The 19,905-nt window shown below is 41.3% G+C and overlaps 1 long non-coding RNA gene across 1 annotated transcript in view; it reads right to left on the minus strand.

The window, feature by feature from the left end:
- Positions 1 to 346: 346 nt before the first annotated feature.
- LOC122212150 overlaps positions 347 to 19,905 on the minus strand; it is a 62,369-nt gene continuing 42,810 nt past the window's right edge. Inside the window, exon 3 of the long non-coding RNA XR_006199034.1 lies at positions 347 to 862. This is a non-coding gene — a long non-coding RNA (uncharacterized LOC122212150). The remainder of the gene's footprint in view (positions 863 to 19,905) is intronic.

Genomic DNA, 19,905 nt, shown 5'->3' on the forward strand with positions numbered 1-19,905 from the left:
TAACCAGCTGAGCCACCCAGGTGCCCTGAGACACACTGACTTTTTTTTTTATTTTATTAAAAAAAAATTTTTTTTTTAACATTTATTTATTTTTGAGACAGAGAGAGACAGAGCATGAACGGGGGAGGGTCAGAGAGAGGGAGACACAGAATCTGAAACAGGCTCCAGGCTCTGAGCTCTCAGCACAGAGCCCGACGCGGGGCTCGAACTCACTGACCGCGAGATCATGACCTGAGCCGAAGTCGGCCGCTTAACCGACTGAGCCACCCAGGCACCCCCACACTGACTTTTTTAAGGGGCTGGGTTAGGATGGGTTCAAAACCAGAATTAATTACCTTTCTCTTTCTTCAGTTTGTGTTATTGATTTGGTCCACTGTTCCAGCCTTCTCCCCCGCTCATGGTGATTTTTTTCCCCATCAAGGTTTCCACTATCCACCTCTGCAGTCTGGCTGCTACTTCAGGGAGTGGGTGAGATCAGTCAATGTACATTACTTGGTAATAACATTTTCTAAGTGAAAAGTTTATTGGTTTGTTTTTAGGCAGAGTCAAAATGTTCCCATATCAAAACAGCCACTTCAAGGCAGCCACATCAAGATGTTCCTGGCATCAAAATGACTGTGTCAAAGCTGTGTGTCAGCAAATTGACTATAACAAAACAGCCTGTATCAAAATGGCTGTATCTACATTGGCACAGGACTTGCCATCAGAGGAATGCTTTCTAGAATGTCAGTGCTGCTTATAGTAAGATAAGACGAAAAGTTATTTCTTTCCATTGATGCTTCCACCGTCAGGAGCCGGACTTCGCCACAAGGAACTGGAAGACGATGAGGCACCCCTCTTCATTCCTAGTGATCAATGCCTTCTGTGAAAAAGAATTGGGCCCAAATTAACAAAGATGATCCTGCTTTTACCATGGAAATTGTGAAACTCCCATCCTAATTTTATAATCATGCCTTCACACTCTGTTCTCATCACAAAAACCTTTTGGAATTATCTACTAAGAATCAGCCAAAAAATTTATGTCAACATGAAGGCAGACTGGAGTCACTTGCTCACTGCCTACCTCTGCTGTGTTCAATCATGAGCCCGTAAGACCCAGACCACATGCAAATGCCCTGAGCTGCTGCCCCTGTAGACCCCCAATTAGGTTACAAAACCCTTCCTGGAAGGTTTGATATTAGAAAGCTTTCTTCACCTGTATCTTCAGGCTCAGAAAGCTTTCAGATTGGGCAGAGCCTTGCACTGGGTGTGCCGTATAGAGCGGACCTGGCTCTGTCCCTAACGTAACTGTCCACCCCTTCCTTGACTTTCAAGGTATCACACTCTCTTGGCTTTATCCTGCCTCACTGGCTGCTCATTCTCAATCCTTTTCTGTCTACCGTTGCTCTAGCTGACCTCTAAATGTTGGCGTGCCTCGGTACTCAGTCCTGGGCCCTCTTCTCTAAGAATAACTCTTTCCCTAGGAGAGCTCATTCAGTTCTGTGACTTTAAATAGCCTCTGTGTGCTGATTGCTCTGAATATATATTTCCAGCCCGAACCTTTCCCAGGACTCCAGATTCACATATCCAATATCCTTATTTGAGTGTCTAAGAAGCATCTCAAATTTATAGGTCCAAAATAGAACTAGTGTTCCCTACCCAAGTCTGTTCTTCTAGTCTTTTCTATCTTGGTGTCAAATGAACTACATAGCTGCCCAAGCCACAAACACAGAAGTTATCCCTGATTCTTTTCCTAGCCATATCTATATCTTTATATCTGTATCTATATCTCTCTATCTATCTATCTATCTATAAAACTTATCATCAAACACTACTATTCAGACAATCCCCAACTTTTGATGTTTCGGCCTATGATTTTTCAACTCTACAATGATACGAAAGTGGAATGCTTTCAATAGAAACTGTAGTTTGTTTTTTTTCAAAGTTTTATTAACTTATTTTAAGAGAGAGAGACAGAGAGACAGCATGAGCGAGCACAGGGGAGGGGCAGAGAGAGAGTCCCAGGCATGTTCCACACTGTCAGTGCAGAGCCTGATGCCGGGCTTGAACTCACAGACTGTGAGTTCTCAGTCAACATTTTATTAGGAGATAGACTTTGTGTTAAATGATTTGTCCAACTGTAGGTTAATGTAAGTGTTCTGAGCACATTTATAGTAGGCTGGGCTAAGCTGTGATGTTTGGTAGGTTAGGGTATTAAATGCACTTTCTACATATGATATTTTCAACTTACAATAGATTCACTGAGACGTAACCCCATGGTAAGTCGAGGAAGATCTATAGCTCTACCTCCAAAACATATCTGAACTGTACTACCTTCCTTTGCTCTCTACTGCCCTACAACCCTAGTCTAAGCCTCCATGGACTATTATCATGGCCTCTTAGCTGTTCTCCCCCTTTCTTTTCATGACTGGCTCCCTCTCACTATTTAGGTCTCAGATAACAGGGCAAAGCTCAGAGAGGACTTCTCAAACAATCCGACTGGGAGTACTTTCTTTCCCCTGTTCTCCATCCACTCACCATGATGACTTTCTTCATAGAACTTACAACAATGCATAAATATCTACTTATTTCCTATTGACTGTGTTTCCTGCTAGAATACAAGCCCCATGGGAGCAGGGAGTTAGACCCTTTTCTTCTCCACTCAGTTTCCAGGGTTTATCACAGTACCCGACCTATAGTAGGCTCTTGACAAATATTTGCGGGAGAGAATGAATTCAAGTCATTGGGATTCCAGAAATTTAGGAACCATCAATATTTACTGTTGTTCAGAAACACCCATTCAGCTTGGCTGCATAAACATGTATCAAATATGAGGAATGTTTATTTAAAGGCATTAAGTTAAGACTATTTTGAGGTCCAGTTACAAAACAATTCTGTAAAGACTACTGTTTGGTTTGTCCCAACCTGAATACCAGGATGATGACTATATGTGTTTGTTGTGACCACCTGTTTCAGTCACCAATAATTAGCAAGAACTAAAAGTGTTCTTTTACGCAAGGTTTTATCAAAGATTTAGTTGGGAAGAATAATTACATGGATTAGAATGCACAACATAGAATTTTTAGTTACCTGACACATAAACACGCATATGCCATAAGTGGAAATATAGTTGAGGAATGAGAAAATATTATTTTGCAAACTGGCATAAGAATCTTTTTAAAAATTTCTTTTAATGTTTATTCATTTTTGAGAGACAGAGTATGAGTGGGGGAGGGGCAGAGAGAGAGAGGGAGACACAGAATCCATAACAGGTTCCAGGCTCTGAGCTGTCAGCACAGAGCCCAACGCGGGACTCGAACTCACTGACCATGAGGTCATGACCTGAGTCGAAGTAGGACACTTAACTGACTGAGCCACCCAGGCGCCCCTAGGTTCTTTGAGAGGAAGGAATTGTCTTTGTTTAGCATAGTATCGTGGGAGATGTCTAATGAGCGAAAGTAGAGGGTCTGTGTTGGTTGGAAAAGATCAACAAAAAGATCACAAAACTGTTCCACGTAAGAAATTGGGAAATAAGGGAAGAGAAAGAGTATATGAGGAAGAGTGGGAAGTAAGACTGAGCAAAGTGTCAGGAAGCTCAACTTTGGGTTGGTGGAAATAGAGCAAGGGAATCAAGTTTTCAGTTTTAAATTGGCTACTGAAGAGCGATGCATATTTGCCAAGTGCCTCCTGTCTATGGCACACACGATCTTCGCATCTCCCGGAAGAGTCTACTACACACAGCTGCCTTTCATGAATGGAAGGTGGGAAATTTAGGAGGAGAGACTGTAACCTACCCTTGGGCCGGTGCCAAATGAAAATAAAAGAACAGCTGCAAGATGCAGAGTGAAGAAGGGGAATTCTGCAGAAGCCAGGAACCAAACCCCGAGGTTACCAAGAGAACGGAAAGCTCAGAAAAAAACTGCAGAGAGTTTTGGGGCGAGCACTGGCTTTCCCATAAAACATGGGACAGGGTTTCCAGATAGCTTTATGTAAATCTCAAGGTGATATCACTTCACAAATAATCCAAGAACTCCTGACTCTTGTGATTCAGCTAATAAATATTAGTCACTCCTTACCCTAGTATTAGGGAAAATCCTCATTAGGAATGATAGGTATTGTGTGTTCCAATTTGGATCCTCCCCTTTCATCATCCTATCTTGCTTTATTTGTTTCTATTTTCCCCTATGGTTCCATTCGCCAATCTGGATCATGTTAACCACACTGATAGGTCACTGTTTTTTTGTTTGTTTGTTTGTTTTTTTTATTATTCCTAGAGCAAAAAGAAAATAAGTTTATGGAGTCTATGTGGTGGGAGAAGTCTAATGAAAACTAAATTTTAGCAATAATAGGTAGAAAACCAAAATGTTTCTGTAAAGAGTGTATTCAACTCAACGAAATCGTTTATTCATTGAACTCAACAAATATTTATGTGCCAGATACTCTACTAGGTTCTTGAACTTTAAATATGAATAAAACCCAAGTACTTTTGTTGATGAATTCATAATCCAGTGGGGATATACAAACAAATATTTATAATGCAATATGGTAAGTGCAAGACATAGTAATAATCACGGCATTTATGAGATCATTGAAGAAAGGGACCCAGTGAAGCCTGCCAGAGGGGTCAGGGTTAGGGATTCCATTTTTTACACATTACTTTTAATGTTTATTTATTTATTTATTTATTTTTAATTTTTTTTTTAAACGTTTATTTATTTTTGAGACAGAAAGAGACAGAGCATGAACGGGGGAGGGGCAGAGAGAGAGGGAGACACAGAACTGGAAGCAGGCTCCAGGCTCTGAGCCATCAGCCCAGAGCCCGACGCGGGGCTCGAACTCACGGTCCGTGAGATCGTGACCTGAGCTGAAGTCGGACCGACTGAGCCTCCCAGGCGCCCCTGATGTTTATTTATTTTTGAGAGAGACAGAGTATGAGCAGGGGAGGGGCAGAGAGAAAGGGAGCCATAGACCTCAAAGCAGGCTCCAGTCTCTGAGCTGTCAGCACAGAGCCTGACGCGGGGCTCGAACTCATGAACTGCGAGATCATGACCTGAGCCGAAGTCAGACTCTCAACCGAGCCACCTAGGTGTCTCAGGGATGGCATTTTGCATGAGCTGGCAGCCAAATTGGATCTCAAAGGACGTGAAGTTAGTCAGGTAGAGATGGGGAGGGAAATTAGTTTTGGGGTTGGAGTAGGAGAGGTGAGTGAAAGTGGAGATGTGCCTTCTAGAAGAGACACCATTGGCAAAGGCATGGAAGGAAAAAAAATGCATAGGCTACATAGGGAACTCCAAGAAGTTTTCAATTGCTGGAGACAAGATTAAGATGTAAGTGAAGCTAGAGAAAAAGGTAAGGGCTAGACAATGATGGGCTCTGAACGCTATGTTAAAAAGTGTAGATCATCCTGTCTGCAGTGGAGAAATACTACAGGGTTTTAAGGCCAAAGAATGACATGACAAGATTAGAGTTTCAAGTAAGTTACTTCAGTGACTGTAGAAAGGGGTTATCGTAGCATCTTTGGTTGTACCTACGTTTGAAGCAGACAAAACAAAGGAGATTTGTTAGCGAACTGCTGTTCTAGTCTAGGTAAAAGATGAAAAGAGCCCTATCTGAGACATGGAAAGTGAAGATGGAGAGAAGGGAACAGGGAAGGGAACAAAGAAGAGAATGTTTAGGAAGTTAAATTGTAAAGGCATGGTAATTGATTATATTTGAGAAATGAAGCAGAGAAAATTCTCTCTCGGATGACAAATACGGATCACAAGGTCATGAGCTAAGATGGTATCTACAAGAGAAGAAAGTAGTTTAATGGAGAAGATGAAGAGTTCTACTGTAAACATGCCAAGTCCCGGCTGTCCTTGGGACAAGCCAGAATGAGCCAGCACAAACTAGAACTGAGGGGAGGGAGAGCCGAGATGGAGGCACAACATTGGAACTCGTCTCTGTCCAGGTGGGAGTTGAAACACTGAGGATACCTCAGGTCAGTTAGGGAACACCTGTGCACTGAGAGGCGTGCTGGCCAAGGATGGTTCCAGGAAGAAAACAGATCCACAGAGAAAGGACAGAAGAAGTGTTCAGAGATGTGTGAGACAACAAGGAGAGTGTGATGTCATTAAAATAAACAGCAAATTTTAATAAGGAAGAGATAAATTGTGTTACATGTAACAGAGGCATTGCAACATAGGCTAGAGGAAAATACTTTGAATGTATCCACTTAGGTATCATTTCGAGAGCTGTTGTCATAAAATGGTAATGGGTTAAAGAGTGAGTAGAGAGGCAACCCCGTTAAATATCCAGGAAGAATACTCAAAGCAGATGAGGACAGCAGATGAGGACAAATTATTGGCTAGTTCCATGTATGAATATAGATGCACAAAAACTAAATAAAGTATTTACAACTCATTGAAAATACAGTATACTCAAGCAGGGTTTAATCTCAGAAATCAAACTATACTTTATTTTTTGAAATCTATTAATGTAATTCACTATGTTATCCAATTAGGGGAGAAAGCTAAATGATCATTTTAATAAATACAAAAAGAAATATTTAATAAAATTTAACACTCACTTTAAATTTTTATCTTCAAAAAAATTTTTTTAATGTTTAGTTATTCTTGAGAAAGAGAGAGAGACAAAGCCTGTGTATCAGCACAGAGCCCCATGCTGGGCTCGAACTCACAAACCGTGAGATCATGACCTGAGCCAAAGTCAGACATTTAACCAACTGAGCCACCCAGGAGCCCCATCATTTCATTTTTTTTTCATTTTTTAATGTTTATTTATTTTTGACAGAGAGAGAGACAGAGCATGAGTGGGGGTGGGGGGGAGTGGGCAGAAAGAGAGGGAGACACAGAATCTGAAGCAGGCTCCAGGCTCTGAGCTGTCAGCACAGAGCCCAACGTGGGGCTTGAACTCACGGACAGCGAGATCATGACCTGAGCTGAAGTCGGATGCTCAACCGACTGAGCCACCCAGGTGCCCCTTCATCTTTTTTTTAATTGTATTTATTTAGGGGTGTCTGGGTGGCTTGTTAATTGGGTGTCCAAGTCTTTTTTTTTTTTTTTTTAATTTTTAAATGCTTATTTATTTATTTTGAGACAGAGAGAGAGAGAGAGAGAGAAAGCATGAGCAGGGGAAGGGCAGAAAGAGAGAGAAGGAGAAAGACAAAGAATCCCAAGCAGGCTCCATGCTGCCAGTCTTGCTTGTTCTCATAAATAAATAAATAAATAAATAAATAAATATTTAAGTATTTAAATATTTAAAAAGTAATCTCTACACCCCATTGTGGGGCTTGAACTTATAACCCTGAGATCAAGAGTCCCATGCTCTTCCAACTGAGCCAGGCAGGTGCCCCTCACTTCATGATTTTTAATATCCTTTTTAGAAAATTAGAAATAGATGAGAAAATCTTTAATATCAAAAACCTCCAGTGAACATCATACTTAATGGTGAAATCATGAAAATGTTGCCTTTTTTTTTTTTAAGAGAGAGAGGGAGCGCATGAGTGAGCACTAGCAGGGGAGAGGGGCAGAGGGAGAGACAGAGAATCTTAAGCAGGCTCCACGCTCAGTGCAGAGCCCCATGCGGGGCTTGGTCCCACAACCCTGGATCATGACCTGAGCCAAAACCAAGAATCACTCAACTGACTGAGCCACCCAGACACCCTGAAAATGTTGCCTTTAAAGTCAGGAACGAGGCATGGCTATTGCTTCCGTTCCACATTGTCCCGGAAGTCCAAACCAATGTAGTTAAACAAGAAAACAAAAACCAAAAAACAAAACAGGGGTTGGAAAGGGAGAAACAAAATAATCATTACATGAAACTAATATGATTATCTACATAGAGCATTCCAGACGATCTTTTGACGTGTAATCAATACTTTTAAGTGCTTCAAGGTAAATGGGCACATAAAATCCACGTTCAAAAACCAATAGTGTTTTTAACGTTTATTTATTTTTGAGACAGAGAGAGACAGAGCATGAACAGGGGAGGGGCAGAGAGAGAGGGAGACACAGAATTGGAAGCAGGCTCCAGGCTCTGAGCCATCACCCCAGAGCCCGACGCGGGGCTCGAACTCACGGACGGCAAAATCGTGACCTGAGCCGAAGTCGGCCGCTTAACCGACTGAGCCACCCAGGCGCCCCACCAATAGTGTTTTTATACATCAGCAATAGCCGACTAGAAAACGTAATAATAGTAATCCCTAAATTATAGTTGCAAGAAAAGCCATAATATACTCAGAAATAAATCTAACAAAAATGTCTAATACCTATAGGTCAGAAATCATAAACTTTTGTTGGATATAAAATAGAAGAGATAGACCATGTTCTTGAAGAGAAAACTCAATATTATACAGAGGCATTTCTCCTTAATGTAAGAGAATTCTGTTAAATTTACAGTCAGAATACCAACAGGGTTCTTTGTGGAATCTAGCCAGTCAATTCCAAAATGCACATGGAAGACTTCATGCCAAGAAGTGGCAAGGCTGGAGCACCTGGGTGGCTGAGTCGGTTAAGTGTCCAACTCTTGATTTCAGCTAGGTCATGATCTCATGAGATTGAGCCCCACGTCAGTCTCTGTGCTGACAGTGTGGAGCCTGCTTGGGATTCTTTGTCTCCCTCTCCCTCTCTCCTTTTCCCTCTCCTCCTCTCCACTCACACACACACACACATACTCTCTCTCTGAAAATAAATAACTGAACCTTTTTTTTTTTTAAAGAATAAGCAAGGCACTTTTGAATAAGAAAAAAAGAAGGAGTAGAAATTAACGGTGTGGTACTAGATGATAAACAGATAAATGCAGGCTTGTGAATAACACATACGAGAAGTGAAAGTACAAAGCAAAGTGCAAAAGCTGCACCATTCAATAACTGGTGCTGGGTCAATCGATGATCCACAAAAGGAAAAATTAGATCCTTCTCACTGTGCACATAAATACCAAGTGGAGTAAAGACTTCAATATGATAGGCAGAAAAATAAAGCTTTCAGAAGATAATAGAGGAAAATATATTCATTATTTCCAAGCAGGGAAGGCTTTCTTAAGACACGAAAAACTTATACCATAAACAAAAAATGATGATAAATCAAAATTAAAATTTCTATTTCAGTAAAAAATACCATAAACAATGTTAAAAGATAAGACTAGGAGAAAATCTTTGCAATTCAAATAACTGACAGAAGATTAGGGCACAGCAAATATAGACAGAGAACTTTAAAAAATCAATAAGAAAAAGACCAAATGCAATAGGAAAAAAAAATCATCAAGGAATGTGAACAGGCAATTCATAGACGTGAAACCCAAATCGCCAATAGCATATGAAAAGATGCTTAACCTCTCTAGAGGAAAATGCAAAATGTAAAATTGGATTGCTTTTCATACATACGAGAATGGCAAAATTTAAAAATCTGATAATGCTAAACAAATATTGGCAAGGATGTGAAGAAAAGACACTCTCATACTCCGCTGATGGAAAAATAAGTTGACACAATAATCATGGAAAGCAATTTGCCAATATTTTGCAGCATGGAATAAGTGTGTGCCCTACAATATAGTAATTCAATTTCTGGACATATATCTAGAGAAACACTTATACATATACACAGGAAAGTTGCTTTAAGGACGGTCACTGCTTTATTGTTTGCAATCGTAAAATATTGGAAACAACCATCAATAGTGGAATGTGCAAATTAATAGTGGACTATTTAATGATACAAAACTAGTTGTATGGAAACCAATTTGACCACAAATTTCATATTAAAAAAAGAAAACTATAAAACATCAATTAAAGAAATTGAAGATGACAAATAAAAAGATAAAACAAAAACAAACAAATGAAAAAACCCAAAACTACTCAACAGTTAAAATGGATGGACTAGATCCATGAGCAGGAACATAGATAAATCTTAAAAACACAATACTGAATCCAAAAAGAAATTCCAGGATATGTTATGTATATAACAATTTCAGGAAGACAAATTAAAAATCCAATAGAAAAACTCATCAAAGGATTTCCCAACACTATGTGCATGCATGGGACGGATACATACCAGTGTTAGAACAGTCACAGCATATTAATGGTGGCCTCGAGAGAAAGGGATTGGATGGGGTGTAAAGGGGATGTCAGCTGTATTTACATTTTATCTCTTTTTTTAATATTTATTCATTTTTGTCAGACAGAGAGAGAGAGAGAGAGAGAGAGAGTGAGCAGGGGAGGGGCGAGAGAGAGGGAGACACAGAATCGGAAACAGGTTCCAGGCTCCAAGCTGGCAGCACAGAGCCTGACGCGGGGCTTGAACCCATAAACCACGAGATCATGACCTGAGCCGAGTCAGACGCTCAATGGACTGAGCCACCCAGGCGCCCCCCATTTTATCTCTTTTTTAAAGATCTCAATTAAAAATAGTAACTGGGAGGTGAAGAGGTGGTGGAAACTGAGTGTAATCTACTTTTTCAAAAAGTTCCAGGGGCGCCCGGGTGGCTCAGTCGGTTAAGCGTACAACTTCGACTTAGGTCATCATCTCACAGTTCCTGAGTTCGAGCCCTGTGTCGGGCTCTGTGCTGACTCCTCAGATTCTGTGTCTCCTTCTCTCTTTGACCCTCCCCCGTTCATGCTCTGTCTCTCTCTGTCTCAAAAATAAATAAAAAACATTTAAAAAATTTTTTTAAAAATTTAAAAAAGTTCCAATGGAAAAAGGAGGAAGAAAGATTGGATGATGATTTGAGGAGGCCCCTCCCAACATTTTTATTATAAAAAATATTTATTTATTTAATTTTAAAAAATTTAATGTTTATTTACTTTTGAGAGAAAGAGAGAGCATGAGTGGGGAAGGGACAGAGAGAGAGGGAGACAGAATCCGAAGCAGGCTCCAGGCTCCGAGCTGTCAGCACAGAGTCCAATGCGGGGTTTGAACTTAGGAACTGTGAGATCATGACCTGAGCGGAAGCTGGATGCTTAATCAACTGAGCCACATGGACGCCCCTATTATGACAAATTTTTAAACATACAGATGAGTTGAAAGAACTGTACAGTGAACATCTATGTACTCACCATGTACAGTGTACAAAGAGAATTTTGCTATATTTGGTTTATCATGTATCTCTCTATCCATCCACCAGCCCATCTTATTTTGGGGATGCATTTCAAGGAAAATTGCAGATATTAGTGCAGTTCATTTTTGGGGAGCTTTTTGGTTAGATGGGAGAGATTAACATGTAAATTGAAGAAAGGAGGCAGTGTTGAAAAAGCATGGTTGCACCACGTGGTGACTCAGTCAGTTAAGTGTCCGACTTAGGCTCAGGTTGTGATCTTGGGGTTTGTGAGTTCAAGCCCCACGTCAGGCTCTCTGTTGATGGCTCACAGCCTGGAGCCTGCTTTGGATTCTGTGTTTCCCTGTCCCTCCGCACCCCCCCCCCCCCCCGCCCCATACTCAGTCTCTCTCTTTCTCAAAAATAAATAAACATTAAAAAAAATTTTTAGGGGCGCCTGGGTGGCTCAGTCGGTTAATCGTCCGGCTCATGTCATGATCTTGTGGTTTGTGGATTCGAGCCCCACGTCAGGCTGTGCTGACAGCTCAGAGCCTGGAGCCTGCTTCTGATTCTGTGTCTCCCTCTCTCTGCCCATCCCCAGCTCCCACTCTGTTTCTGTCTCTCTCAATAATAAAATTAAAACCTCAAAAAAATTTTTTTTGAAAGAAAGAAAAAGTGTGGTTGACAGAAAAAATAGAGAAAAGAATTGCTTAAGCCCTGAAATTGGTGAGAGAGTTTGGCTTTTGAAAAAGATGAGAGGCTGCTGATCCTCTGGCCGAAAAGAAAAGATGGTGGTAGGGTGGGGATTTTGAAGGATTTCTTGCTCAGTGGCCTCCATTTTTCTCCTTTAAAGGGGAGACAGAAACATTTGTTGGGAATGAGAGCTGGGTGTTGACTAGGTCTTGCGGAGAGAGACAAAGCTCGGGTGTACTTACTAAACAGAACAGGGATGGAACTGACCACAGACAAGCTAAGGGATCGACAGAGTCTGAGGGCTCAGTTGAGCTTGAATCTATAGCATGTGTAGGGTGCACGGGAATGGAAGAGATTGGTGTGAGTACTTTGGATGTCAATCATTAGTCCCAGGCAGGACTTGGAACTAAGACAGTCAAGGAATAAAACAAAGAGATTGACAGATTTGAATTCTCACGAAATGGAGAAATAGCCCCTTTGCTGATTCACAAACTTAGAAAGAAACCTTGTTGTAACTAGACTTGTCGCTATCATCTCAGACAGAGACATAGCTCGGAAGACATGACTTATGGCCTCTCCTGTTGCAGCTGTCACCACATCTCTGTGGGTTTTTTTTTTTTTTTTTTTTTTTTTAAGTAATCTCCACACCCAATGTGAGGTTCGAACCCATAACCCCAAGATCAAGAGTTGCATGCTGTACCAACTGAGCCAGTCATGTGCCCCACATCTCTCACAGAACCTGTATCTAAACGGGGCAGAAAAAAACCATGCACCAAAGTATAATACTTGAAGCCCATCTCTCTCTCATCCTCATAATCCTTAGTCGCCGGTTGAAAGGAAAATGCTTCTAGTCACCTATCCTCTCTTTTACCCTTCTCCCCTTGATGGTTTAGAACTTTCTAACTTCTCCAGCTTATTGCTATGAAGCCCCTTTCTCATCTCTTGCGTGTATTGCTATAAACCCCTTCATGACCCTTTCCACTGAGCCATCAGGGACCATTATTCTATTGTAAATAAAATACATTCTTAATATTTCTTCTTGGAAGTTTACTCTCCACTTCTTGCCTTGAATGAAGGAGTCTTCTTCAAAGCTAGGATGTACCCTGCAAATTCCCCTAGTTGAGGCTGTTTTTTCTCTCTGTTCTGCTGTTACGTTGAAAGAGTCAAGAGGCAGCAGTTGGCATTTGGCTGGCCTCCCAATGCTACTTCCAGACCATCACTCTTTGACTGTCTTGTAAAAGCTCATCCTTCTCTTAAGGATGAGCTCTACCCTCTCCCCCTTCCTGCCGTTAACCAACCTCCTGGTTGTTTCCTTTCATCCCCCAAAGCTTTTTTTTGCTTGCTTTTTTTTTAAAGATTTTATTTTTAAGTAATCTCTACACCCAACATGGGGTTTGAACTCACAACCTCAAGATCAAGTGTCACGTGCTCTGCCGACTAAGCCAGCCAGGCACCCCTCATTCCCCAAAGCTTTTGAGGCTAAACTTACAGTTGTCCTCTTTATCTCACTTCCTACCACCATCCTAAGAGTTCAATATCTTAGCTTCCTATTTTTGTACCTCCTTAACCCTAGTGATCTTGTCCTCCGCTGTACTTGAGTTATCTACTTCCCAGGACCACCTTCCATATTATGTCATCACTCAGACATCGCACCTCAGCAATCTTGAATTCCCAAAGCCCACTTTCCGACTACTAGCTTCTAAACTTCTAGATCCTGCCTAGTTGTCCTGCTAAGGATGTCCTGTTAGGGGCCAATGGGAAAGTGACAACAAAACAAAACAGAACAAAACAAAACTTTCCATATTTCTTATTCTTAATACTAGCAATCAACCCTGACGAATAATGGCGAGACATTCAGAAGCTATGATAGTCATCTTTATCCATATTGAGATGATGGGCAACTAGGAATATATTTTGGATTGATTTGTCTTTGCTCACAAGAGTCTTAAATAGGCTCTGGCGATTATTGATTTGTCTTTGCTCACAAGAGTCTTAAATAGGCTCTGGCACCTTGATTATACCAGAGGCAAAATGAAAATGGGCAAGTGTAACCTCTACATGTTGATCAATTACAATATTGCTCTCAGGGTAGTATGAGGACAGTAGAATCACTTTAAAAAATCTCTCCTCTAGAATCATTTGGCTTTTTTTTTTTTTTAATTGCATCTTTTGAGGACTCTTTAGAACCACAAAGCTAAGGAAGTGATCATTTTCTTTGGCTAGGGTGAAGTAACTTAGTGTTTCTATACTTACTAGAGACACACAAAAATTGATTTGCTAAAGATTACCCCCTTCATAGATTGTGTTAGTTAATAGATAGTTGTACTGTGTATTTTAGACAGGGCGGGATTACTCAAAAGATGTGGGGTTTAGAACACTGGCAGACATAGGAACACACAGAAAACACGTACAGCATTTTTAAGAGTTTGGTATTTGCCGTCTCTAAAACAAGTTCTGTAGTGGTCATCATGGAAAAATAAATCAGGATTTTGTTGCTCTTTCTAACATTTTGTAAAAAAGTTTTTTTTAATTACATGGGGTGAGGTGGGCACCTGATTATTTTCAGTGCTTAGGACCTCTAAAGGTTTTAATTAGGCCCTGATGTCAGCCGCCCTTGTGGGTTCCATCTGAGTGTTTTTATTCTTTTTGCATTCTTGTGTTTGCCAAGAAGAAATGACTGGTGGAGGTCTGTTTGTCTCTGGTCTGTTCAACTGCTTTCCCAAATGATATTGTCATTGGTTGGTACAAACAGTGACATTTTCAGAGACATGAGTCAGGTATAAAAAGCACTCACAAAACTCAGGACGATTTCTAAGCTTTTCTTGGTACTGATGAATGCCTAAGATCAGACAATTTCTAATTTATACCACCATCAAATATTGCTGGAGGAGAGTCAGTATTCCTTATGTTCTCTACATCACCCTCAGTTTCCCCATTTAAAATATTCTTTCTACCTGACCTGTTTCCAAACAATTCATGCCATAGCTTGTTTTTTTAAATCCAACTTCTTTGTACCCAAAATGCCATGAAGCAAATAGCAGTCACCCAAATACTTGAGGCTTGCTGTCCTATGCTCTTGAACAAAGACAATAAGAAAGTGGAGAAATCGTTCCTTTTAAATACAGACCTCTTCTAGGGAATAGGGAATCCATTTCCTTTATTGCATTAGCTTCTGTTTAAGACTCAGGATGCAGGATGCTCTCTTGATGAGGGACAGACAAGGTTGAAAAGGGGAACATAGTGAGCAATGAGGAACAGCTGAGAGCTACAAAGATAGGGCTGTGCTCATGTATAAATAGAAATGTTGCTGCTACCCTGATGAATCAGACCAGATGTTTCTCTGATGTCTCTGTTTGGTCCTTTGGTTTAGAAAAAAAAAAAAAAAAGTATAATTTTGCTAAAATTATATGTGGGGCCAGGAATATGGCACAAATGCTTTAAGCTTAAATAATACGTAAAAGAATAAAATTACTTTGCTGAGAAAAACTTTATCAACAAGAAAATTATCCATTCAGAGAAGGACAGAGGAGAGCAGGAAGCAAACGATCTGTTGTTGGTGTTGATGCGTTGGGATTCAGGAGCTCTGCATTCTGACCCTTTCTCTGTCACTAGTTGTGTGACCTTGGGCAAGCCATGTCATACTCCTGGGTCTGGGTATGTTTATTTTTTTTAATGAGGGCAGGAGGGGAGAATGGGGGTTGCATGGCTGGGTTCATTGAATTGATTTATTTGATTTTACTTTATTTAAAAAAATGTTTTTCCATTATTTTTGAGAGGGGGGGGGAGCGTGCGTGCACTCACGCGTGAGAGCAGGGGAGGGGCAGAGAAAGATGTAGACAGAGAATCCCAAGTAGGCTCAGCAAGGTCTGCCCAGAGCCCCATGAAGGGGCTTGAACTCACAAACTGTGAGATCATGACCTGAGCCGGAATCAAGAGTTGGATGCTCAACCGACAGAGCCACCCAGGTGCCCCAAATTGATTTTTTAAAGTGTCTTTTGCCCCAAACATTTATGAATCCAGCCAGGTTTTCTTTTTCAGTTTAATTTCTCGCTTCCTGGCTTCTGGTTTCATTGAGGGGTTGATATGTGAAAGACACTGTGGGGGACGAACATGAATAATGCAAGCCCTCTGCCCTCTAGATGCTTATGACCTAATAGCAGATATTAGAGTTGCACAGAGGACTCTACCACAATATATACATGAGTGGTGCCAGCAGACAGACAGGAACAAATGCCATGGGAACTCAGAGGGGCAGAGATCATTGCCAGGTTGGAGGATAGGAAATGACTTGCTGGACGAGGACACTGGCATTTACTTGGCAGGGGGAAGGGGAGCTTGAAGGTTGGCAAGTTTTTAGCAGGCAGAGATAAAGGAAAGGACATTACTGATATAAGAAACAAGGAGAAGCAAGGAACAAGGAGAGTGCTGAATGTATTTGGGGAATCCTGGGACATTTGTGCTGGCTGGATGCAGGCAATGGGTCAGGAAGCAATGGTGACTTGGGACTATTCGGTAGCCCCTTTTAATCTCGGTAGAACATACATTTTACTTAACAGGTAGCAGGGAGCTGTTTTTTTGAACTTGGATGTGACCTGGTATGAACTGTGCTTTAGGATAATTCACTTACTGCAGAATACAGGATAAACTGGAGGTAGAAAGGCCTCGGGGGGAAGGAGGACAACTAAAAAGCTAATGCTTTTGGCATGGTGAAAGCTAACCAGGCCTGAGCTAGAATGGTGTCGCTAGGAATGGAAAGCAGGGGTTGGATTTATGCTAGCTAGGGTGGAGGAGAAGATTCAAAGGTAACGAACTCCATGTTTAAGCAAGTCTGAGGTAGAACCTACTAGTTCCACTGACACGAAAAGGAAATTCAAGGGCTCCTGGGTGGCTCAGTCGGTTAAGTTTCGGACTTCCGCTCAGGTCATAGTCTCACAGTTTATGAGTTTGAGCTGTTTCTCGGGCTCTCTGCTGTCAGCACCGAGCCTGCTTCAGATCCTCTGTCCCCCTCTCTCTCAGTACCTCCCCGGTTCATGCTCTTTCTCTCTCAAAAATGAATAAACGTTAGGAAAAAAAAAAAAAAAAGGGAAAGTCAAGAAGGGAAGGGTGTTTGGGCAGGGGAAAGAGGGGCAGAGTTCACTTTCCATGCACTGAGTCTGAAGTACAGGAAAGCATATCTTGGTGGAGGTATCCAACATTTAGAAACTCCTGACTGGACCTCAGTCCTGTGGATGGGGCTGGGGGTAGATGTGTTAAAGTCCACATTATCCAAGTGTGAGTTGAAACCACAGAAGTGAATAAATAGATCCACAGGGAATTGCAGACTGATGCAGGAGCAAGACAGACAAGGATCTTGACAAATGTCTAAATTCTTCCCTTATGATGAACTGGGCACGGTCGGCGTTACAGAGTATAATCAGAAGAGCGCTGCCTCATTGTGTCCAAGGGGAAAGAGAATATTGAAAGGGAGCAGCTGGTGAACCACACTTTAAATGCTGCATTACTGCTTGGGGGATTAGCTGCTTAGAAGTGGTGTCTAGAGAGCCTAAAAGGGACTGACTACAATAGTTAAGAGCACGTGTGATGAAGGAACCACTTATATGTGTGTGTTTTCTGACAGGTGAACAGAGGAGAAAATTGGACGCGTACTTAGTCCTCAGTTTGTGATAGCCAAGATTCCAAATCCTCATCTCTCAATACAGGCATCTTTTGAAAATTCACATTATGTGACTTTTACGAAAGATCTATCTTAGTACCTGTTTTCGCTAACCCAAAGAAATCCAAAGAGGATTTTCACTGTATGAAAAAAGGCGAACAGAAAAATAACATTCAGTGTTTGCAGTGAGAGCCCATTAAACAGACAGTGGGCATCCTGACCAGTGAGAGTAGCGCCCCCACGCTCCTTCCCCTGAAACTACACTAGCATCTCAGCATCAAGCCACCATAGCTTTGAACTGTGTCTGTGAGCATCTATGCTTATCTTGATTTATTTTGTGCATCCGTTAGCAAGAGGGGCTCTAAGGTATCAGAAGCCTAAAATAGGTTATTTTTTAGGTCTGGGAATGCTCAAAAAAATTTCCCATATAGGGGCTCCTGGGTGGCTCAGTCGGTTAAGCATCTGACTTCGGCTCAGGTCATGATCACATGGTTCGTGAGTTCGAGCTCCGCATCAAACTCTACACTAACAGTGTGGAGCCTTCTTGGGATTCTCTCTCTCTCCCTCCCTCTCTCTCTGCCCCTACCCCACTTGTGCTCTCTCTCTCTCAAAATAAATAAACTGAAAAAAAATTTCCATATAAATTAATGGTATGTGCTTCATTGCTTTATGTCATTTCAGTTTAGGAAAGCTTTCACAGGTATGCTCTACATTAGGATAGAGAGAGGAAACCTGGATTGGGAATGTGTTCTCAGAAACCAAGACCTCTTTCTTTTGAAAATCTCAGCCTATTACTTGGGGGAATTTATTAGTTTTTCTCCTTCGCAGTTCCCCAGTTTTTAGTTCCCACTTGTCCTGGGGCTTGGGTTTGATTCTTGGAGTTGAATTCCAATGACAATAAATATGTAGATCACCTCTGAGAGCTTAGTGTCTGAAACTCTAGAGGGAGGAAAGGAGGAGGGGGCAGTGCAGGCTGGGAAATGAGACTTTAGCTCTATTGTAGTTCACACACAAAGGCCTGTTTGCAAACTACAATGTAAACTAAGACTTTATCAGCCAAGGATTTATGTTCACATTAAGATCTGGGATTACACCAGGGAGATACGGACTGGTATAAATCTAAGTAGGATTAACTGCTTTCCTGCTATGCAAATTAGTTTGTCACTTGTGTTTGTTTTTTCTTCAATAATTTTCTTAAGTGATAATAGTTTGCAAAAACCATGGGATATTTGCTTTTGGCTCCACAACTGTTAGTACAACTCTACCCACCAAAGGGTGGGAAAATAACAAAAACCTTAAGGAATCCAGATCCATTAATGAATTAAAAATTTAGGAGACTAGTAACATAACCAGCTATGTTACTTTTAGGCAGGTTGCTTAATAGAATTCTATGTTTCAGTTTTTTTCATTGACTAAATGGAGATTTAAAAAATATTGGTTCTGCTTATCTCACAGACCTATTGTTCAGGTTGCGAAGTATTTTCTCTTTAAGTTATAAACATTAGATAAATTCCAGACATACTATTACTTAGGCAATTAGGTAATCACTGCGGCTAGTCTGGGGTCAGGATGGGGAGGTGAAGCAGGGACTGGGACTTGTAGAGTCTAGAAGAAGTAGGATTAATGAGGGGGCAGAAGCTTTTTCTTCAGCTCAACAATGGATGACGCCACCAAGAGAATAAGATGGGGGGAGGGGGGAACTGTGAATGTTTCATACACCACTCCTAATGCTGCTCTGAGATAATTTCTTGGCTAAATAAATTCCTTACATATTGACTAATAAAGAGTGCTCAAATTTGTACACCTGATGCCCATTATCCACTTACTCTCTGACTTGTTAGCATGACTTCAGCAGTAATTTAGTATAAACGAAAATGCTCTAGCACTGTTTAGTGCTGGGCCCTGTAATCTCCTAGCTTCAATACCTTCCCATGTCCACTCAAGACTGAAGAATACAATGATTTAGACTTGCAAATCTGACTGTGGAGTCAGTACGAAATCAGGGTTTTGGATAGTGGAAATGATCCCTCCAATACATCACCAAAGCATGCATCAGCAAATTTAATCACAAAAGGTTCTTGAGGGAACAAAGTTGAAATGAGCTGTATCCGTTGGAAAAAAAAAAAAAAAAAAAAAAAAAAAAAAAAAAAGGGGCGCCTGGGTGGCGCAGTCGGTTAAGCGTCCGACTTCAGCCAGGTCACGATCTCACGGTCCGTGAGTTCGAGCCCCGCGTCAGGCTCTGAGCCCCGCGTCAGGCGCTGGGCTGATGGCTCGGAGCCTGGAGCCTGTTTCCGATTCTGTGTCTCCCTCTCTCTCTCTGCCCCTCCCCCGTTCATGCTCTGTCTCTCTCTGTCCCAAAAATAAATAAAAAAACGTTGGAAAAAAAAAAAAAAAAAAAAAAGAAATGAGCTGTATCATTGCAGACCTATTTGTAGTGGTTCTTGATTTGCCAGCTAACCTGGCTGTTCCTCAGTTTCCTCAACCATTAAAGGAGAGGCAGAATGAGCTTATCTCCTAGGTCACTTCCTGCTTTGAAATACTATTTCCCTAAACAG

The sequence above is a fragment of the Panthera leo genome, chromosome F3 (genome assembly GCF_018350215.1).
Source record: "Panthera leo isolate Ple1 chromosome F3, P.leo_Ple1_pat1.1, whole genome shotgun sequence".
Taxonomy (NCBI): Eukaryota; Metazoa; Chordata; class Mammalia; order Carnivora; family Felidae; genus Panthera; species Panthera leo.